At 41.4% G+C, this 20,784-nt stretch overlaps 1 long non-coding RNA gene across 1 annotated transcript; it reads right to left on the bottom strand.

Moving 5' to 3' along the window:
- Positions 1-2,440: 2,440 nt before the first annotated feature.
- On the bottom strand, positions 2,441-3,688 carry LOC134934818 (uncharacterized). The gene is made up of 3 exons (XR_010179819.1): positions 3,510-3,688; positions 3,222-3,434; positions 2,441-2,605 (listed from the first exon to the last, which is right to left on the bottom strand). It is a non-coding gene; the product is annotated as an uncharacterized LOC134934818 (long non-coding RNA).
- Positions 3,689-20,784: the final 17,096 nt, after the last annotated feature.

Genomic DNA, 20,784 nt, shown 5'->3' with positions numbered 1-20,784 from the left:
TAAACAGTAATTACGGCAGTGATGAGGGCATTCGTATTTTTTTCCTTGTCCAAGTCTAAAATTACGAATGAATACACCATCGGTCAAATTACGCCTGTTTAGATGTGAATCTCGGTCATTTACTAACCATTCGTAATTTGATTTGCTGCCGCGAAAATGCTTTCGCGGCCGCGAAAAATTACGATTCGCATTTTTTTCCTAAAAAAAAACGCGCCAGCCTTTGAAAACCGCGTTTACATGTGAACTTAATTTTCCATTACTCACACCTGATTTTTTGGGCCTATAAAAGTGTTTCAGGCACATTCTGAACTACTCTCACTCTGAAATGGCGGCTGTAGTGTGTGGCAATGGTTTTTTGTTGGCTGTGGGATACGTTAGACTGCTTCATGAGGCTTCCAGGAATCAGGACCAGGTAAGTGAACATGGCCAACAGGTTGTCCAGGTACCGCGGAGGCTGCGCCAGCCTCGTTTTTTTAAAGGGCGTTTAAACTTAAATGCATTGTCCGATGATAGGGTCATACAGATGTTCCGCCTAAATAGAAACAACATTTTCCACCTGTATGACCTTGTCAAACTGGGCATAGACCCTGAGACAGCACGCTCTCGCTCTGTCTCAGGCCTACACAAACTCCTGGCTGTGTTACACTTTATGGCTACTGGGAGCTTCCAGGCTGTGGCAGGCGACGTCATTGGGATCTCACAGCCCACCTTTTCTAGATATTTGATGCAGGTGAGTCTACAAATACCTATGCGGTTATGGCTAAGTGTTGCTTGTGTAATTTGAAACACCACAGTATTGTAGAGACTACCTAACATGTCACTCACCTTAGCTTCTTTAATGTCCACTCAGGTTTTGGATGTGTTGGAGCCACACATTAAAGCCTCAATCTGCTTCCCTACTGAGGAGTCGGAGTGGAGTGCTGTCAGGGTAGCTTTCTATGAGCTTGCTGGCATGCCCAATGTGCTGGGGGCCATAGATTGCACACACGTTCAGCTGAGATCACCTAAGGGCCGCCAGTATATATATACTAATAGGCATATGGAACAATCAACTAATGTCCAGGTGGTCTGTGATGCAAAATTAAAAATTATGAGTGTTGTTGCAGGTTACCCTGGTGCCTGCCATGACTCCTTCATCCTCAGTCAGTCATCGCTCTTCGATAAATTTGAGGAGGGACAAATGCCTGATGGCTGGCTGTTGGGTATGTTGAAAATGTTATGTGTGTATGTCTTTTAACCACAGCCTAGATTTTGGAGGAGGTGATAGAATAATCTAACATATGTCCTAATGTTGACTATATATGTTTTTCAGGTGATGGGGGTTACGGCTGCTACTCTTGGCTCCTTACTCCATTGTCCCAACCTGATTCTCCTGCTGAACACAGTTATAATCATGCACATAAGGCTACACGGAATGTGATAGAAAGATGTTTTGGGGTGCTGAAGTCACGTTTTCGGTGTCTTGATAAATCTGGTGGCCTTTTGTTGTATAGTCCCTCAAAGGTGACTAGGATTGTGTTCTGCTGCTGTTTTCTCCATAATCTGTGTTTAAGTCAACATCTTGCACATGGTGAGGGAGAAAGCAGTCAGCAAGCAGAGGAGTTAGAACCATCTGGTGACAGTGTGAATACAATTGTAGGGAGGCAGGTACGTCAAGAAGTGATCCTGCGATATTTTACAGGTTAGTTTTATTATGCTCTAATTAGCCTTCACTAAACACTTTCCTATACTTTCTATTGTGTGTTCTGTTACTTACTGTTTGTTGTTTATAGTGGTGTGTCCATTGTGCTTAGTTGATGCTAACAAAACATTTACAGTCATTACCCTTGACAAACATAACTTCATACATACAGACCAGCTTCATACATTTTTGAGACGGACACAGGAATGTGTTTTTAAATCAAAAACTTTTATTTTTTTTGGAAATCAGTTTTCTGTTATTTTTTTCTCTTGTGTGTGCTGGGTGCTGGCTCACTGGCACGTGCTCTTGATGAACGCCGGACAGGGGAGGTTACTGGCGTTTGAACAGGGGTTGTGGTCCCAGAGCTGGAGGTAACTTGATGTCCACCCATCATAGCAATATTGCTGCTCAGATTATTTAAACTGGCAATCAGCTGAGTGTTTGTGGCAGTGTGGCTGGCTACTATTCGGGATAAGGCCTCATTCACCACTTGATTGTGTTGTATTATCTGGACAAGTGCCTGCTGATGTCGCTGTTGGTCATCTATAATGCGTGTTAAGTTGGCGTTCATTTGACTGTTTTCCGCCCTAATTTGCTCCATAGAGGTAGCCATTCTCCCTACTTGTACTATTAGTCTGCCCGAGTTGCGACTAAGACGCGGTAGATGATGGGGCAGACTGGCAAGGTGTTGTGTATGTTGGGTGAGGGTGGCATTGCTTTGGGCCTGTTGGCTTGTCCAACTTGACCAAAAGTCGTCAGGAATTTGGTTTTGGGGCGGAGCTTGTGCCAGTTGGGGACTGCTGGTTGGTTGGGGTATATCCTGCAACTGGATTGGCATGCTTGGATCAACAGCTGTAAGTTGCAGTGTGAATGATGGCTGTTGTTCTGGTCCCTGCTGGTCGTCGCCGGACATCAAGTTGTGCTCTGTATGGGGTAGGCAACATGCAATGTTTTTTATTTTTAAATTTGGCGTGGCTAATGCAACACATTAATACATTCCTAATACTACATTTTTGTATTATTAGCTCTTGTTTTTTTCTACGTTAACAATTTAGCACTTTTTAAAAACATAAACCCCACACAGGCGCAGACATTGACAAATTTGCCTATTCCTCACCTAATTAACTTCCCTCCACAACATTACACTGTTAGATTCTCTCCCCTAACCACGAGATAGACTACTTACCTGTATAGTGCCGAGGAGCAGAGCAAGTAAGCCATCTACATACTGGACAGGGACGATGTGTGATCACTATTTTGGCTCTTGTTTTTTGTACTAAAATGTAATTGACTTAATAATTTTGAACAATGAGAACGTGTGTGTGCTTAATGTATACTCAAATCTGTTTTATACAAACAACTAGATTGTCTAGACCATCCACTAAGACCTTATTTATTTAAAGTAAATCACCTTGAGCAATTGAAGACGTTACATCACATTGATTGCTGGGGAAAACATGTAAACTCCAAACCAACTAACAACATCAAAAATGTACTGTGTATATTATTGCTTATGTGTTTTTATCACAATTTTACTCACCAGATAACTGAGGAGATCTGGGCTCATCACTCTGCGAACTCGCCAATAGTGCCAGTGGTGGCTGGGGTGACACAGCCGATAGCCTTCGCCTGGGTGGGGATGATGGAGGTGCAGAATCAGACCCAAGACGCCGAGTCTTAGTTGGCCTCCTGGGTAAGTGGCCCGAGCCCTGTGATGGGCGCCTTACAGGAGGTCGGCTTCCAGAAGCAGAACCTAGGTGCAAAATGTTTTTTTTAAAATTTGTACTTCTATGTGTTTTCAGAATATGTGACTACAGTGAAGACTTACCTGCAATACCGGCATCATGACGACTGGTCTGAGGCATTTCTGGGCGGCTGGTCTGTGTGACTGTGAAAAAAGTAACCCCAACATTATTACCGTGTTTTTTTGTTAAAGGACCCAGTGAAAACCATTGATGTACTGTAAGCATATATTTGTTTTGGTTTCCACAAAAATAAAAAACTTAAGAGCTTCTATTTGTTTTTTTTGGAGATGAAATTCAAAATGTACTTCATGTGGGACACAATAATTTTTAGCAGCAAACATAAAAGTTATTAAAAATTGCAGAGATTCAGTACTTTACAAGTTTAAAAAAATGTAATGTTTTAAAAATTGACCAGCTAGTAAGTGGTATTTTTAAGTTAATTAAAAATGAGGCTTACAAACAAACACACATGTTACAGCATTATCGCCAAAAATAGGTCAATAAATTTAAAAACAACATATGCAAGCAGAAAAAAAAAGAAACAAAACACAAACACACCTTAAGGGAGTATAGGCCTGCAATCTTTTTAAAAGTAAATAAAAAACCATAAAAAAAGAAAGAAAAAAAAAAAAACCAAAAAACAGACATTTTAATATCAACATTACAAAACAAACTTACCATCCTGCGTGGGTCGGTCCGAATCCCGGACATGAGTAGCAGACACCACTTCGCCAGGAATCAATGCCCGCACAGGCTCCTCCCAGTCCCGATAGGCGACACGTAAAGGTGGGCCACCTCCGGTCCTACGTGCAGCTTTTGACTCTTTTGCCATCTTGGCCTTGACACGCCGCTTGATATCATAGAAACGCTTGCGGCACGTGTCCTCTGTCCGCCTCACCACACCCTCACTATTGACAGCAAGTATGACTTGCCCCCACAGGGCAGACTTCCTGCGGGAGGACACCCTGGCAGCATCCTGACCAAACAATTGGCGATGGTGCTTCATCAGCTCACGCACCAACGCCATGTTTTCAGCATAGCTGAACTTTATATTCCTGCCAGTCTTGGTAGTGGTGCGTGGCTGCGGAGCCACAACACCATCACTATCACTGGAAAATCCAGCAACAGGCACCCCCTCCTCCTCCTCCTCACTCACCTCCTCCCTCTCACTACCCCCCTCCACCTCACTACCAGCCTCCACCTCACTACCAGCCTCCACCTCACTACGAGCCTCCACCTCACTAACCTCCGCCACCACACTGACCTCTGAGTCGGACATGACAAACAACAGAAAACACTGAAAAATGAAAACACAAAACACACTCCTCCACTACTCCTACTACACACCACACAGCCAACACACACGCTCACTCACTCACAAACAATGACAAAAGACTGAAAAAAAAAAACAAGGACAAAAAAGTTTACAAACTGGGAAAAAACAATACTACAAAGTTCACAAGACTACTAACACACACAGTACAGCACTCAACAATCACCAAACTCCTCTCCAAATCCACCAAAAACTGCACCAAACTCACCAACTCCAAATACACCTTCCTCTCTCCTCTCCACTAGCTAAACCCACGAGGTGCGGAGTGTTTGGGGCGTTTTTATAGTAACATGCACAGACACTCCTCCTTGACGAATACAACCAATCACGGCCGCGTGACGAAAACGAAACTTAAAAGTCAAAACGCGGCAGCAAATTCCAAATCACTGCCGTAAAAGACTTGTGACGCAGTCGTAAAAAAAAACCACCAACGCGGCCGCAAAATAGTAAACGCGGCCGCATTCTACAGCAGAAAAGCACGAATGACATCGACATCGGAAGATACAAAAAATACGAATACGAATGCTTAGTAAATGAGTCGTAATCAATTCAAAAAGTTGCAAGATTACACTGTCGATGTCAGTCGCGATTGAACTTGAACATGATTCTGAAACTTACGAATCTTAGTAAATAAACCCCAATGTATTGCAACAAATATCACTGAACTTCTGTTACCATATAGATTTTCAAGTACTGTTGCAGGTACTATTTAGTGTGCTTGGGGACACCTAGTGGGACAACCCCCGTTCTGTTTTCTGTTTGGTATGGTGGCTCTTAGGTAAACTAGATTTCAATTTGGGTGTATTTCTGTATGTACCTTTATCGTGAGGCCTTACAAGTTGTGACGTTGGCCTGGTGGCTTACCATGTATTTGCAAATGCATGAAACAAATATCTCTGAATTTATATTACCATATAGATTTTCAAGTATTGTCTTAATGTGCTGGGAGGCACATGGGGGAACATCCCTTCTATCTGTTTTCTGTTAAGAACAACACATACATTTTTAAAATACATTCCAGCCCACATTTTCTCACAAAGGTACTTAGTAGAGGTGGCATCAAGCCTGCTGTTAACATAGCAAGATTCCCCTCACTGGCTACATATTGCACACCGACCAAAGTGCTATATACCAGTTCTTTTATCAAACAGTGTTTTAAATCAATATGCTTAGAATAACCATAGTGCTTGGTGCTGTATGACAAGTCATTTGCACCTTTATTGTCAAATGCAAAGCTGATGGTATAATTTGTACTCAGTTCACACAAAGGGGTAAATTTACTAAGATTCGTATTTTCCCGTTTCAGGTCAAAGTTCAATCACGAATGACATAGAAAGTGTAAAACTGCAACTTTTTGAATTGATTACGTCTAATTTACTAAGCTGTCGTATTCGGGTTTTTCTTTTCTTCCGATGTCGATGTCATTCGTGATTTTCTGCTGTAGAATGCGGCCGATTTTGTTGTTTTGCGGCCGTGTTTGTGGGTTTTTTTACGGCTGCGTCACATGTCTGTTACGGCAGTGATTTTGATATTGCGGACGCGTTTTTAGTCCTAAGTTTCGTTTTTGTCACGCGTCCGTGATTGGTTGTATTCGTGAAGGAGGAGTGTCTGTGCATATTACTATAAAACCGCCCCAAACACACCGCACCTCGTGGGTTTAGCTAGTGGAGAGGAGAGAGGAAGGTGTATTTGGAGTTGGTGAGTTTGGTGGTGTTTTTGGTGGATTTGGAGAGGAGTTTTGTGATTGTTGAGTGCTGTACTGTGTGTGTAAGTAGTCTTGTCATATTTGTAGTATTGTTTTTTCACAGTTTGTCAACTTTTTTGTCCTTGTTTTTTTTTTATAGTCTTTTGTCATTGTTTGTGAGTAAGTGAGTGAGCGTGTGTGTTGGCTGTGTGGTGTGTAGTAGTAGTAGTAGTGGAGGAGTGTGTTTTTTGTATTGATTTTTCTGTGTTTTGTGTCGTTTGTCCTCATGTCAGACTCAGAGGTCAGTGTGGTGGCGGAGGTTAGTGAGGTGGAGGCTGATAGTGAGGTGGAGGCTGTTAGTGAGGTGGAGGCTGTTAGTGAGGTGGAGGGGGTTAGTGAGAGGGAGGAGGTTAGTGAGGAGGAGGAGGAGGGGGTGCCTGTTGCTGCATTCTCCAGTGATAGTGATGGTGTTGTGGCTCCGCAGCCACGCACCACTACCAAGACTGGCAGGAATATTAAGTTCAGCTATGCTGAAAACATGGCGTTGGTGCGTGAGCTGATGAAGCACCATCGCCAATTGTTTGGTCAGGATGCTGGCAAGGTGTCCTCCCGCAGGAAGTCTGTCCTGTGGGGGCAAGTAATAGTTGCCGTCAATAGTGAGGGTGTGGTGAGGCGGACTGAGGACACGTGTCGCAAGAGGTTCTATGACATAAAGCGGAGTGTCAAGGCCAAGATGGCCAAAGAGGCAAAATCAGCCCGCAAAACCGGAGGTGGCCCCCCTTTCCGGGCAACCTATCGGGAGTGGGAGGAGCCTGTGCGGGCACTGATTCCAGCAGAAGTGGTGTCTGCAACTCATGTCCGGGATTCGGACCGACCCACGCAGGATGGTGAGTTGGATATTTGTTAAATATTTTAAAATGTCCGCAAAATGATAATGGTGTTTTTTTTTAAGGTTAAAGGATGCAAAAATTGTTGGTCATGTATTGCAGGCCTATGCACCCTTAAGGTGTGTTTGTGTTTAGAAACTGCATTTTCCATCTTGCCTTGGCTGTAGCTTTTTAATTTTTATTGGCAAAAACAGGTGCAATGCCTGCTGGTATGTGTATTTGCAATAATTATTATGAGATATTGCTTGGACATCGGTGTTGTATCTAATAGCATTTTTTTTTATTTTAAATTTTTTAAAAAAAAAAAAGGTTTCTACAAATTCTAATTTACATTTTGGTTCAATTTGCAAGTATTCAATCTATGCAATATCTGACACATAATTCTCAAATGTAACAGATTTATTTGGTGCAACACCATGTACATTTTGATGGATCTGGGACTCAGGGTCGACAGCACAAAGGTCGACACACTTTAGGTCGACACCAATTGGTCGACACACATTAGGTCGACAGGGTCAAAATGTCGACAGGGTCAAAAGGTCGACAGGAACAAGGTCGACATGGAAACAGGTCGACATGAGTTTTTTATGTTTTTTTGGTGTAGTTTTCTTCGTAGAGTGACCGGGAACCCGAATTAGTGCACCGCGTCCCCTCGCATGGCTCGCTTCGCTCGCCATGCTTCGGGCATGGTGCCTTCGCTCCGCTACCGCTTCGCTCGGCACACTTTACCGTTCCAATCGTAGTCCACGTGGATCGTTAAGTATGAAAAGGTTCAAAAAAAGAAAAAAATCATGAAAAACTCATGTCGACCTTTTTCCATGTCGACCTTGTTCCTGTCGACTTTTTGACCATGTCGACCTTTTGACCCTGTTGACCTAATGAGTGTCGACCAATTGGTGTCGACCTAAAGTGTGTCGACCTTTGTGCTGTCGACCTGGAGTCCGGATACCCATTTTGATATACACCACAAATTAAGGAAGCACGAAGATCTTAAGCAGAAATTAGTTTAATTTACAATACCTAATAGATGGTTACAGTACACTAAGGCTTTGCAGTTATAATTTTTACACAAAGTATGGTAATAATGTTTTATCCACTTTTTCAACAGTCCGACAGACCAGCCGGCCAGACAGGCCTCAGACAACTCAGGATGATGCTGGGATTGCAGGTAAGAATTCACTGTAGTCACATATTCTGCAAACACATAGAAGTACAAAATATTAATGTTTATATATTCTCATAGGTTCTGCTTCTGTAAGCCGACCTCCTCTAAGGCGCCCATCACAGGGCTCGGGGCACTTACCCAGGAGGCCAAGTAAGACACGGCGTCTTGGCACGGAATCTGCGGCTCCATCTTCCCCACCCAGGCGGCGCATTTCTGCAGTGTCACCCCAGCCACCACTGGCACTATTGGCGAGTCCACAGAGTGATGAGCCCCGATCACCTCAGTTATCTGGTGAGTCAAAACAGAAACTAAACACATAGCAAATAATCTACACAGTACAGTTACTATGTTGTGAGTTGGAGTTGAGATTACATGTTTGCCATAACAAGCAATGTGATGTTATGTCTTCAATTGTTAAAGGTGCAAATGCTTAATTTTTCAATGTCTTAGTGGTTGATATCGCCAACATCATTTTTAAAAAAGAACATACATTTGAAAATATTTTGACCACACACGTGCACATAAAAATTATAAAAAAAAAAAAAAAACTTTTTTCAAAAACACCCTCCACAACATTATAGTGTTCACACACCTCCCCTGTCCGGTATGTAGACTGCTTACTTGCTCCGCTCCTCTGGACTATCCAGGTAAGCAGTCTATATCGTGGACAGGGGAGGTGACATAACACTGTAATGCTGTGGAGGGGAGGTAGTTAGGTGAGGATTCCGCAAGTCTGTCTATGTGCACGCCTGTGATGGTATATATGTTTTTTGAGAACAAACAAATTATAAGTTAAGAAAAACAACTCTAAAAACTTGAGAAATGGAGTATTATGAATGTAGTAATGTTTAGAACTAGCAAATATATTTTTAGAAAAGTAAACATTGCATGTTGGCCACCCCATACAGAGCCAAGCTTGATGGCCGACGTGGACCAGCAGGGACAAGACCAACAGGCAACCTTCACACTGCAACTAACACCTGTTGACCCGAGCCAGCCAATACAGCTGCAGGATATCCCCCAAGCCTCCATGAGTCCACAACTGGCACAAGCTCCACCCCAGCCACAAATACCAGATGACTTTTGGTCCAGTTGGACAAGCCAACAGGCCCAAAGCAATGCCAGCCTGACCGCACATACCCAACACCTTGCCAGTCTGCCCCATCATCTACCGCGCATTAGTCGCAACTCGGGCAGACTGATTGTCCAAGTAGGCCGAATCGCAACATCGATGGAGCAAATACGGGCAGACAACAACCAAATGCTGGCTCATTTAACGCGCATCATTGATGAGCAACAGCGCCACCAACAAACACTCGTACAACTAATACAGCACAACCAGGTTGTGAATGAGTCTTTATCCCGGATTGTAGCCAGCCACACTGCAACCAACACACAACTGAATGCAAGCATAAATAATTTGAGCAACAACATAACATTGATGGCAGCTCAACAAGTGACCTCCAGCTCTGGAACCACGACCCCTATCCAAACGCCAGTAACCTCCCCTGTTCGGCGTTCCTCCCGAGCACGTGCCAGTGAGCCAGCACAAAGCACAGCACCCAGCACACACAAGCGGAAAAAATAAGACTTTTGAAAAATTTGAGTAAAAATTTTGTTTTGACAAACACACAACTTCCTGTGTCCGTTTCAAACATTGTAAAAGCTGCTATGTATGTATGTATGTTTTTCATGGGTAATGACTGAAAATGTATTGATAACATAAACTAAGTACAATGTACACACCACTATAAACAACAAACAGTAAGTAACAAAACACACAATTGATTGTATTGCAAAGTGTTTAGTCAAGGATAATTACATCCTACAAAAACTTACCAGAAAAATACCGCTGGATCACTTCTTGCCGTACCTGCCTCCCTACATATGTACTCACACTGTCACTAGATGGTTCTAACTCCTCTGCTTGCTGACTGCTTTCTCCCTCATCATGTGCCAGATGTTGACTTAAACACAGATTATGGAGAAAACAGCAGCAGAACACAATTCTAGTCACCTTTGAGGGACTATACAACAAAAGGCCTGCAGATTTATCCAGACACCGAAACCGTGACTTCAGCACACCAAAACATCTTTCTATCACATTCCGCGTAGCCTTATGTGCATGATTGTAACTGTATTCAGCAGGAGAATCAGGTTGGGACAATGGAGTAAGGAGCCAAGAGTAGCAGCCGTAACCCCCATCACCTGAAAAACAGATATAGTCAACATTAGTACATGTGTTAGATTATTCATTCCCCTAGTCAAAACTAGAGTTTGTGGTTAAAAGACATACACACAAAACATTTTAAACATACCCAACAGCCAGCCATCAGGCATTTGTCCGTCCTCAAATTTATCGAAGAGCGATGACTGACTGAGGATGAAGGAGTCATGGCAGCCACCAGGGTAACCTGCAACAACACTCATAATTTTAAAGTTTGCATCACAGACCACCTGGACATTAGTTGATTGGGCCAGATGACTATTCGTATATATGTATTGGCGGCCCCTAGGTGATCTCAGCTGAACGTGTGTGCAATCTATGGCCCCCAGCACATTGGGCATGCCAGAAAGCTCATAGAAAGCTACCCTGACAGCACGCCACTCCGACTCCTGGGTAGGGAAGCAGATTGAGGCATTAATATGTGGATCCAAGACATCCAAAACCTGAGTGGACATTAAACAAGCTAAGGTGAGTGTCATGTTAGGTATTCTATACAATACTGTGTTGTTTGTACTTACAAAAGCAACACTTAGACATAACCGGCTATGTATTTTTTGACTCACCTGATTCAAATATCTTGAAAAGGTGGGCTGTGAGATACCAATCACGTCGCCTGCCACAGCCTGGAAGCTCCCAGTAGCCATAAAGTGTAACACAGCCAGGAGTTTGTGTAGGCCTGAGACAGAGCGAGAGCGTGCTGTCTCAGGGTCTAGGCCCAGTTTGACAAGGTCATACAGGCGGAAAATGTTGGTTCTATTTAGGCGGAACATCTGTATGACCCTATCATCGGACAATGCGTTTAAGTTTAAACGACCTCTAAAAAAACGAGGCTGGTGCAGCCTCCGCGGCACCTGGACAACCTGCTGACCATGTTCACTTACCTGGGCCTGATTTCTGGAAGCCTCATGGAGCAGTCTAAGGTATCCCACAGCAAACATAAATTCATTGGCACACACCACAGCCGCCATTTCAGAGTGAGAGAATTTCAAAATGTGCCTGGAACACTTTTATAGGGCCAAACATTCAGGTGCGAGTAATGGATAATTGAGTACACATGTAAACACGCTTTTCAAAAGCAGCCGCGTTTTTTTTTTAGGACTTTTTTACGAATTGTATTTTTTCACGGCCGCAAATGCATTTTCACGGCAGATATTACAATTACGAATGGTTAGTAAATGACCGAGATTCATATCTAAACAGGCGTATTTTGACCGATGGTGTATTCATTCGTGATTTTTACCTTGAACTTCCAAAATATTACGAATGCCCTCATCACTGCCGTGATTTGAGTTTAGTAAATTACCGAGATGACACTTTGATGAAAAAACGGCATCTCGGTCAAAATCGGGAGCTTAGTAAATTTACCCCAAAGTCTCTTTGAGCCACATCACTTCTTTTGGCTGATTCTGTGAGTGCCATACACTCAGGTTTGGTAGTAGACATTGTAGTAGATGCTGTGGAGCATCACCTCAACCTGTCCTTGTTGTTCAATAGTAACTGTCCCAGCATCCTAATTTTGCTTGATTCTTCATCTTAGAAGTTGGTCTATGATCCATGATCTTAACTTTGCACTTGTTACCTTCAGCAATGTGACTTTAACTATTTGGATTTATTACCCATCAAGCAACAAATCATCTATGAAAATAAAAAGATCAGCGCCAAATGAAAAAGTTCACCAATGGTTACATAGGGGCAGCGATGTAACAAGGCAATGAGGAAGGCTAGTCAGATGCTTGGCTGCATTGGGAGAGGAATCAGCAGCAGAAAGAAAGAAGTAATAATGCCACTGTATAGGTCATTGGTACGGCCTCATCTAGAATACTGTATTCAGTTCTGGAGGCCATATCTTCAAAAGGATATTAATACATTAGAAACTGTACAAAGGAGGGCAACTAAAATGGTGCATGGCCTACATCACAAAACATACCCAGAAAGACTAAGAAATCTCAATATGTATAGTTTGGAGCAGAGAAGAGAAAGGGGGGACATGATAGAAACTTTCAAATATATGAAGGGTTTTAACAAAGTCCAGGAGGGAAACATTCTCCAAATGAAGAGAAGCAATAGGACACGAGGACATGCACTGAGACTGGAGGGGGGGAGGTTCAGGGGAAATTTGCGGAAAAATTATTTCACAGAAAGGGTAGTGGACAAGTGGAATAGCCTCCCATCAGAGGTGGTAGAGGCTAAGACAGTAGAGCAATTTAAACATGCATGGGATAGACATAAGGATATCCTTACAAAGAAATAAGGAACAAATAAGGTTAGTGATAAAAAAAAAAATAATATATAAAAAAAAAAAAGGGGCAGACTAGATGGGCCAAGTGGTTCTTATCTGCCGACAAATTCTATGTTTCTATGTTTCTAAGAACTTAAACCAATAAAGTTCCATAAAGCAAATATATGTAGAAATATTGGTAGTTATAGTGTTTCTTCCACCATTAATTCCTAGTGGGTTGTGTGGGTGCCAAGAAGGAAAATAAATGTATGTAGTGGACACTGCATAACGTTAAGTGAAACAATCATCTACAAGTGATATGCTCACCACCTGGTTTAAAGAATTGCACCTTGGGTAAAATTGGTGGTGGTGGGAAAATTGGTGGTGGTGGCTTGCAATGTTGTCTCCTGGAATTACAGCAATTGTAGTCCTCAATGAGTAAATGGAATACAATGGAAGAAGAGCAATGTTGTAATGTTGCAAAGAATGAACCCACCAGATAAGGCTTTATTGGTCTATACTCACCCTTTGTCAGGCAGATGTTGATTTTGGACATTAATTTGGAACCATGATGGCCTCAGTAATGCTAACTGGTGAAACCTGCATCAACATTTCTGATATATACCTCCTTTATCATGAGTCTAATCCAGATATGTTATATAACATAAAATGTATATTGTAAATGGGCATTCAGCACATAGATTTTTGTTAGAACAGCAGTTCTGGGGAGGCCACACTCCTTGTCCGTAGTAATTAACTGCATTGGTGCCCTCCCATTACCATACTCACACTGGAGACCGGAACAAACATATGGTGCATAGGGTGCCACTCAGACAGCTGAGTAAATAAAACGAAGAATCCCAAAATATAAATCAATATTTCAGAGTCTTCACTACACCTCTTTTATTAGTATCCCTATGAAAGAGCTGAAGTAAAGACTCTGAAACGTTGATTCAAAATTTGGGATTCTTCGTTTTATTCACTCAGCTGTCTGATTGCTGCCCTATGCACTATATATATATACTCCAATGCTTCAATTTAATTATGGGGCAGTGTTCTATAAAGTGCCAATCAGTCCCAAAATATAGAATTCCAAATGACAGGACAATGTTTATAACAGTAGGTATTTTAATATTAATTCACAAATATGTACATCCCAGAGGTCATCAACATTTCAGTCCCACCAAGACCATTGTCAAGACATCTCATAAGACAATAACAGGATCACTCCAGATGCACACCAACCACCAATGCCTCCCAGTCCCCTTTCTTTATAGCGTGATCTATACTAGCAGTCGGTGGGGGTTAAAATACCTGGGATTATTTTGCCATTGTTCATGCTATTTCTACTTGGGGAGGAAAGATTTTACAATGGGGGTCTATGGACACAGGGGTTGGGTGCCAAACACTAAGTATGTATTTTTTAATAGAATATATAAATATATTTTTAAAAATACATTAAAAACTTTCTTTAAAAAAATGACAATTTCTGAATGTTTGTTTTGGAGAAAAAAACACATCAGTTAAGTGGTTAGTAATGTGTTCTCAGGCATGGATAAAAATGCTCACCTGAGATGTCCACAGTCACAAGACGTACAATAACAAATAAAGTATATCACAGAAAGGTCTATATGAGGCAACCACTTTACTGAAGCTTTATAGATGGTAGAAACGGGCTGGGACTCAGGGTCAACACCAATTAGTTCGACACCACTTAGGTTGACACAACTGGGTCGATACACCTTAGGTCAACACCTAAAAAAGGTTGACATGGACAATAGGTTGACACAAACACGGTCCACATGGAAAAAGGTCGACATGAGTTTAAAAAAAAAAATTGGTATCATATTCTCCGTAATGTGACGGGGAACCCCAATTAGTGTACCGTGTCCACTCGCATGGTTCACTTTGCTCATCATGCTTCGGGCAAGTTGCCTTGCTCTGCTACTGCTGCCCTTGGCACAGGTTACCGTTCCCAGTCGTAGTCCACATGGATCGTAAAGTATGAAAAAGTTCAAAAAATGAAAGAAAAATTGAAAAACTCATGTTGACCTTTTTCCATGTCGATCTTGTTCATGTCAACCTATTGTCCGTGTCGACCTATTTCAGGTGTTGACCTAAGGTGTGTTGATCAATTGGTGTAGACCTAAGTGATGTCTACCTGGAGTACGGATACCGGTAGAAACAGTCTATTGATAGAGCTGTTCTCTTTATATTCCAACAAGAATGGAACCAAGCATAAGTATGAGAAGCAGCACAAGAAGCGCTCATAGGGACTAATTCAGACCTGATCGCTTGCTAGGGCTTTTTGTACTAGTGTGAACAGATAGTCGCCGCCCATAGGGGAGTGTATTTTTGCTTTGCAAGTGTGCGAACGCATGTGCTGCAGATCGCTACAAAAAAACTTTGTGCAGACTCTGAGTAGCTCAGAACTTACTCAGCCGCTGCGATCACTGCAGACTGTCTGGGATCAAAATTGATGTCAGGATCCCTTCCTGCAAATTCCTGGACATCGCCTGCGTTTTTCCAAACACTCCCAGAAGACGGTCAGTTGACACCCACAAACGCCTTCTTCCTGTCAATCTCCTTGCGATCGGCTGTGCGAATGGATCCTTCGTAAAAGCCATCACACAGCAACGAACCACTTTGTACCCATGCAACGCACCTGCACATTGTGTTGTGTACACATGCGCAGTTCTGACCTGATCGCAGCACTGCAAAAAATGCTAGCGAGCTATATAATACACACTGGGGATAGGAAGCAGACTAATACTGTGTACTGTGATATAATTGTATATAGCTTATATTAGTGCAGGGGGTGTGCTCTGGCCCCCCCTGGACCCTGGGGGCCCATATGCACTGCACACACTGCACCCATTATAGATATGCCACTGACTCATACTAGAGAAAGAAAATAAATAAAGAAAATATATTATCTACATCCTCATAGACTATCTATAATGCCTCTTTTCCACCAAAATGCTGGGTCCAACCTGTGTTTTTAAACACAGTTCAAACCCATTTACAGCTGGGTCAGACCACATTCAAACCGCAAGCTGGACCTGTCATAGTGGTCTTTAGAACCTTTTCAGGCAGCACAGTAGCACATGGGGGGGGGGATGAGTACCCAGAAGCCCTTTTTCCTGACATAGGAGAGAGAATGGGTAAGAAATTACTAACTAAACCCCACCCCCTCACAGCAGATTGTCATTATTTGCAGGTGAATGTGTAGGGGTGGAGCCACTATGAGGCAATTCCATTAGAACAGCATCATTTTGGACATGCTCCACCTGGTATTAACCTGGGTTAAAAGTTTGGTGGAAAAGGATTAAAATAAACAATGCAGCCACATGTGTGACATATAAGTCATACCCCTTTGATGATGGATTTTTTTCTCTCGATTATGCTGTGGCCACATAACAATGGTCCCAATTTAGACTTGATTGCTAGCAGGCGATTTTTGCACTGCTGCGATCAGATAGTCGTCGCATACAGGGGGAGTGTATTTTAACTGTGTCAGTGTGCGATCGCATGTGCTACCGAGCTGTGTGAACTGATTTTGTTCAGTCTTTGCTCAGTCGAGGACTTACTCATCCATTGACAACACTTCAGCCTGTTTAGGACCGGAATTAATGTCAGACACCCATCCTGCAAACACTTGGACACACCTGTGTTTTTCCAACCACTCCCAGAAAATTGTCAGTTGACACCCAGAAATGCCCGTTTTCTGGTAGTGTTTGGAAAAACGCAGGCAAGTCCAAGCGTTTGCAGGGCGAGTGTCTGACATCAATTCCGGACACGAACAGGCTGAGTATGTCCAGACCTACTCTGAAACTATAAAAAATGTTTTTGCAGAGCTCGGCTGCAAAGGCGTTCGCACACTTGCAAAGCAAAAATACACTCCCCCGTGGGCGGCGACTATGCATTTACACGGCTGCTAAAAGTAGCTAGCGAGCGAACAACTCTGAATGAGGGCCTATGTGCACAGCAGGGAGGGCTCATATAATGTGCAGAGAGTTAGATTTGGGTGCGTTATATTGTTTCTGTGCAGGGTAAATACTGGCTTTGCTGACATAGTCTATACATCAGTTTTCCACATTTTTTACATTTTTTTCAACTTTTTCATAATTTACGATCCGCGTGAACTTCGATTGGGAATAGTAACCTGTGCCAAGCACAGTGGTAGCGGAGTGAGGAACCTTGCCCAAAGCATGGTGAGCGAAGCGACCCATGCGAGGGGACACGGTGCACTAATTGGGGTTCCCAGTCACTTTACGGAGAAAACAACACCAGAAAAAAAACCTCATGTTGACCTTTTTCCATGTCGACCTAATGAATGTGTTGACCTATTTCAGGTGTCGACCTAATCACTATCGACCAATAGTGGTCAACCTAACAACTGTCGATCTAAGTCTGGTTGACCTTATGATCCACACCCGAATTTACAGCAAGAGATTTAGGGGTCTATTTACTAAGCCTTGGATGAAGATAAAGTGAATGGAGATAAAGTACCAGCCAACCAGCTCCTAACTGTCATTTTTAAAACACTGCCTGTAAAATGGCAGTTAGGAGCTGATTGGCTGGTATTTTATCGCCGTACACTTTATCTCTGTCCAAGGCTTAGTAAATACATCCCTTAGCTCCTTTTAAAACATAATATGTGTATTGTATGTAATAAACATTATGTGCTTAATAAAAGAGAAGCCAATCAAGTTTTTCTGTGAACATGTATTCATCATATGTAATTTCCCAGCGCAGCCATATAAATTTCTGTCATACATGATTTTTCTGTAGTCACTGGGGTTCTGAGTGGTAATTGCACTAACTCCTTAATTTAACTGTACTCAAAGTAGTGAGAAATTATATATTATCCTCACCAACATGAATAATGTATCCATTGCCGTAACTAGGGGGGGGGGGGGCATGTGATCCAGGCTCAGGATTGAGTAGGGCGCTGGGATTCAGCTGCATCTGATACAGCAGGGAAGGAAGTGGAGTAACATGGGATTTGTAGTAATGTCTGTTACTGGCTAGACTTGGAGCTGTAACAGAGAGACTACAAATCCCATGAGGCATTTCTCCCAGCAGAGAGATGTCCGCTGCTGGAGCTGCGGTAGTCAGCTACCCTGAATGGCAAGCTACCCGCCTTAGCTGTGACTTGCTGCTGATATTTCTCCAGCCCCACGCAGCCCTGCATTCAGTGATGAGTCGCTGACACCAGCAGTGATTGATTGAAGCAGACCAGCACCTTCCACCTCAGTAAAGAGTGAGAGGACTGGAGGCAAAACACACACTCCCTCACTCTGACTGGTGTTAACCCCTGCAGCTAATTTAAACTAGTTTATTTAAGCTTACATATATTGGCTTAGTATATAATGCTGAGACTGTTTATTTATATCACTGTGACAGCTACAGATCATCTATATATGAAGGGGAATCTGTCCCCGAAACGTTGCTGGGATGTAATGTATAGAATACACATCTTGTTTCTTAACTACAAACCTCTGAGTGCCTCCTCATTCTTGTTTTACAACATCAGAGTTGGAGGGCATCAGAGTAAGTAAGAAACTTGTGCTTCTTGTGTGTATATATATTTATATATATATATATATGTATATAGTAAAAAAAATATTGCGCCACTTGCGAGGAAAATAACGCCTATGTATAATCTGGAAGTCATAAAATGTAGGCGCATATATATAGGTATATATATTATATAAAACAATCCACAATTTATATGGGCATCAGCTGTTCCCCAAGTATACAGGGGTGGTAAGTTCCTGAAAAGAATTTTAGATAGAAAGAAATAGAGGGGTTCTAAGTGACCAATGGTGTTTACATTAAATATAGCTAATGAAAGAACAATACTCAATGTATAAAAAAATATAAACAATTTATTATAATAACAGGAGCAATATAAAAATGAATAAAAAATAACAATATTCACATCTGAAATATACTCAAAAACAAATTATAGAACACAGATAATGTATAAATAGGCAAAAATGTATAGACAAAAGTGTATGTATAGATAAAAGATTAAAATATATATATATATATATATATATATATATATTATATACCTTATATTAGATAGAGGTCACCTAGGGTTAGTTTAACGCATTTTGTTTCAACAAATAGACGTCTGAATGAAAGGCCGGGAGCCGTGCTGGGCGCATGCGCAATGAGCACCGGAAGACGAGTCCGGACACTATCATCCGCCACCGGAAGTGTGGCGGAAGTAACACAATCATTTAGTTTTTATATGATTTATAGTGTTTCTGTTCATATAAGCATATCGCTTTTCACTGTAAACAGTGCAGTTAAACTATACCCATATATAAGTAGAGTTTTTAATGTATTTTAGTGATCGATTATGGATATATATTAAATTGAGTCACATGATGTGTCATGAGGTCGGAACCAGGAAATCAATCATTTGTGGTATAAATAGATCTTCATTCTCAGTCTGTACCTACCCCTTGAGGAAGTCTGTTGAGACAAAACGTGTTTGGGCTAACCCAAGAGGACCTCTATCTAAGATAAGATATATATATATATATATATATATATATATATATATATATCTTTTATCTATACATTTTTGCCTATTTATACATTATCTCTGTTCTTTAATTGGATTTTTTTTGAGTATATGTCAGATGTGAATATTTTTATTTTGTATTCATTTTTTATTGCTCCTGCTATTATAAGAAATTGTATATATATTTTTTATACATTGGGTATTGTTCTTTCATTAGCTATATTTAATGTAAACACCATTGGTCACTTAGAACCCCTCTATTTCTTTATATATATATTCACTCCACAACAGATGGCATTCAGAGACGTAATCATAAATGCAAAAAGGTCACATGTATTGACAAACAGTCAACCATTTTCAGAGCATTCACCCCATCCTCAGGACAATACAGTGCACAAATCTACAATGCACTGTATTGTCCTGAGGACGGGGTGAATGCTCCGAAAACATTTGACTGTTTGTCAATACATGTGACATTTTTGCATTTATGATTACGTCTCCGAGTGCCATCTGTTGTGGAGAGAATATTTGATTTGTTCAGTGGAGCACCGGAGCAGCTGGATTATACTATCAGTATATTTTTAGTGCCAGCAGACTGTGCAGTAGTATATATTATATATATATACATATATATATATATATATAGAATAGGAGATCCTTTTTGCGCTCTAAAATTGGACCTATACCTTTGATTGTACTCAATAATTTCATTAAGGGGCAAGCTTCTACACAGAGATGGTCCCCTGTCGAACAAGACCAAAAATAGGAATCAAGAAATAGTATATCTCTGTGGAGCGCACTAATGACTGAAATAAATATATTTATGTATAATACAATTTAATATGGTTATATTGGTTTCTGACAAAGAGAGGATGACATCACACAAACACCCTTTTAACTTTAATTTTTTTTTTCTTTTTATTGCTAAAATAATTACATTTCAATACTGATAAAAACTGATGTACACTTTTACAATGTGTTATTGTTCATTACAGCCAAAAAATTGAATAACAACTTTTCCAAACAATAAAAGATTTTTCCTTCAACGCGTTTCATCGTATGTCGACTTCTTCAGGAAGTCATGTAAAACTTTTGTCACACTCAGAGCACAGATATGGTAAACTGCTCTAATAATATTATTTATCCCATTGCCGGATCCTCATATATATTTTTTGGACATATGAAAGCATTGTAGGTAAGTTCTATTACGATATCCAACTAATCATTTATTGTTTCAAACTAAAAACTGGGATGTTTATACTATTTTTATGTTTTTTTTATTAGGTAAATTAAATTCAAA

This window comes from Pseudophryne corroboree, chromosome 6, assembly GCF_028390025.1.
Source record: "Pseudophryne corroboree isolate aPseCor3 chromosome 6, aPseCor3.hap2, whole genome shotgun sequence".
NCBI lineage: Eukaryota > Metazoa > Chordata > Amphibia > Anura > Myobatrachidae > Pseudophryne > Pseudophryne corroboree.
Note: the sequence above shows the minus strand (reverse complement) of the source record. Positions and strands in the feature narration are given on the sequence as shown.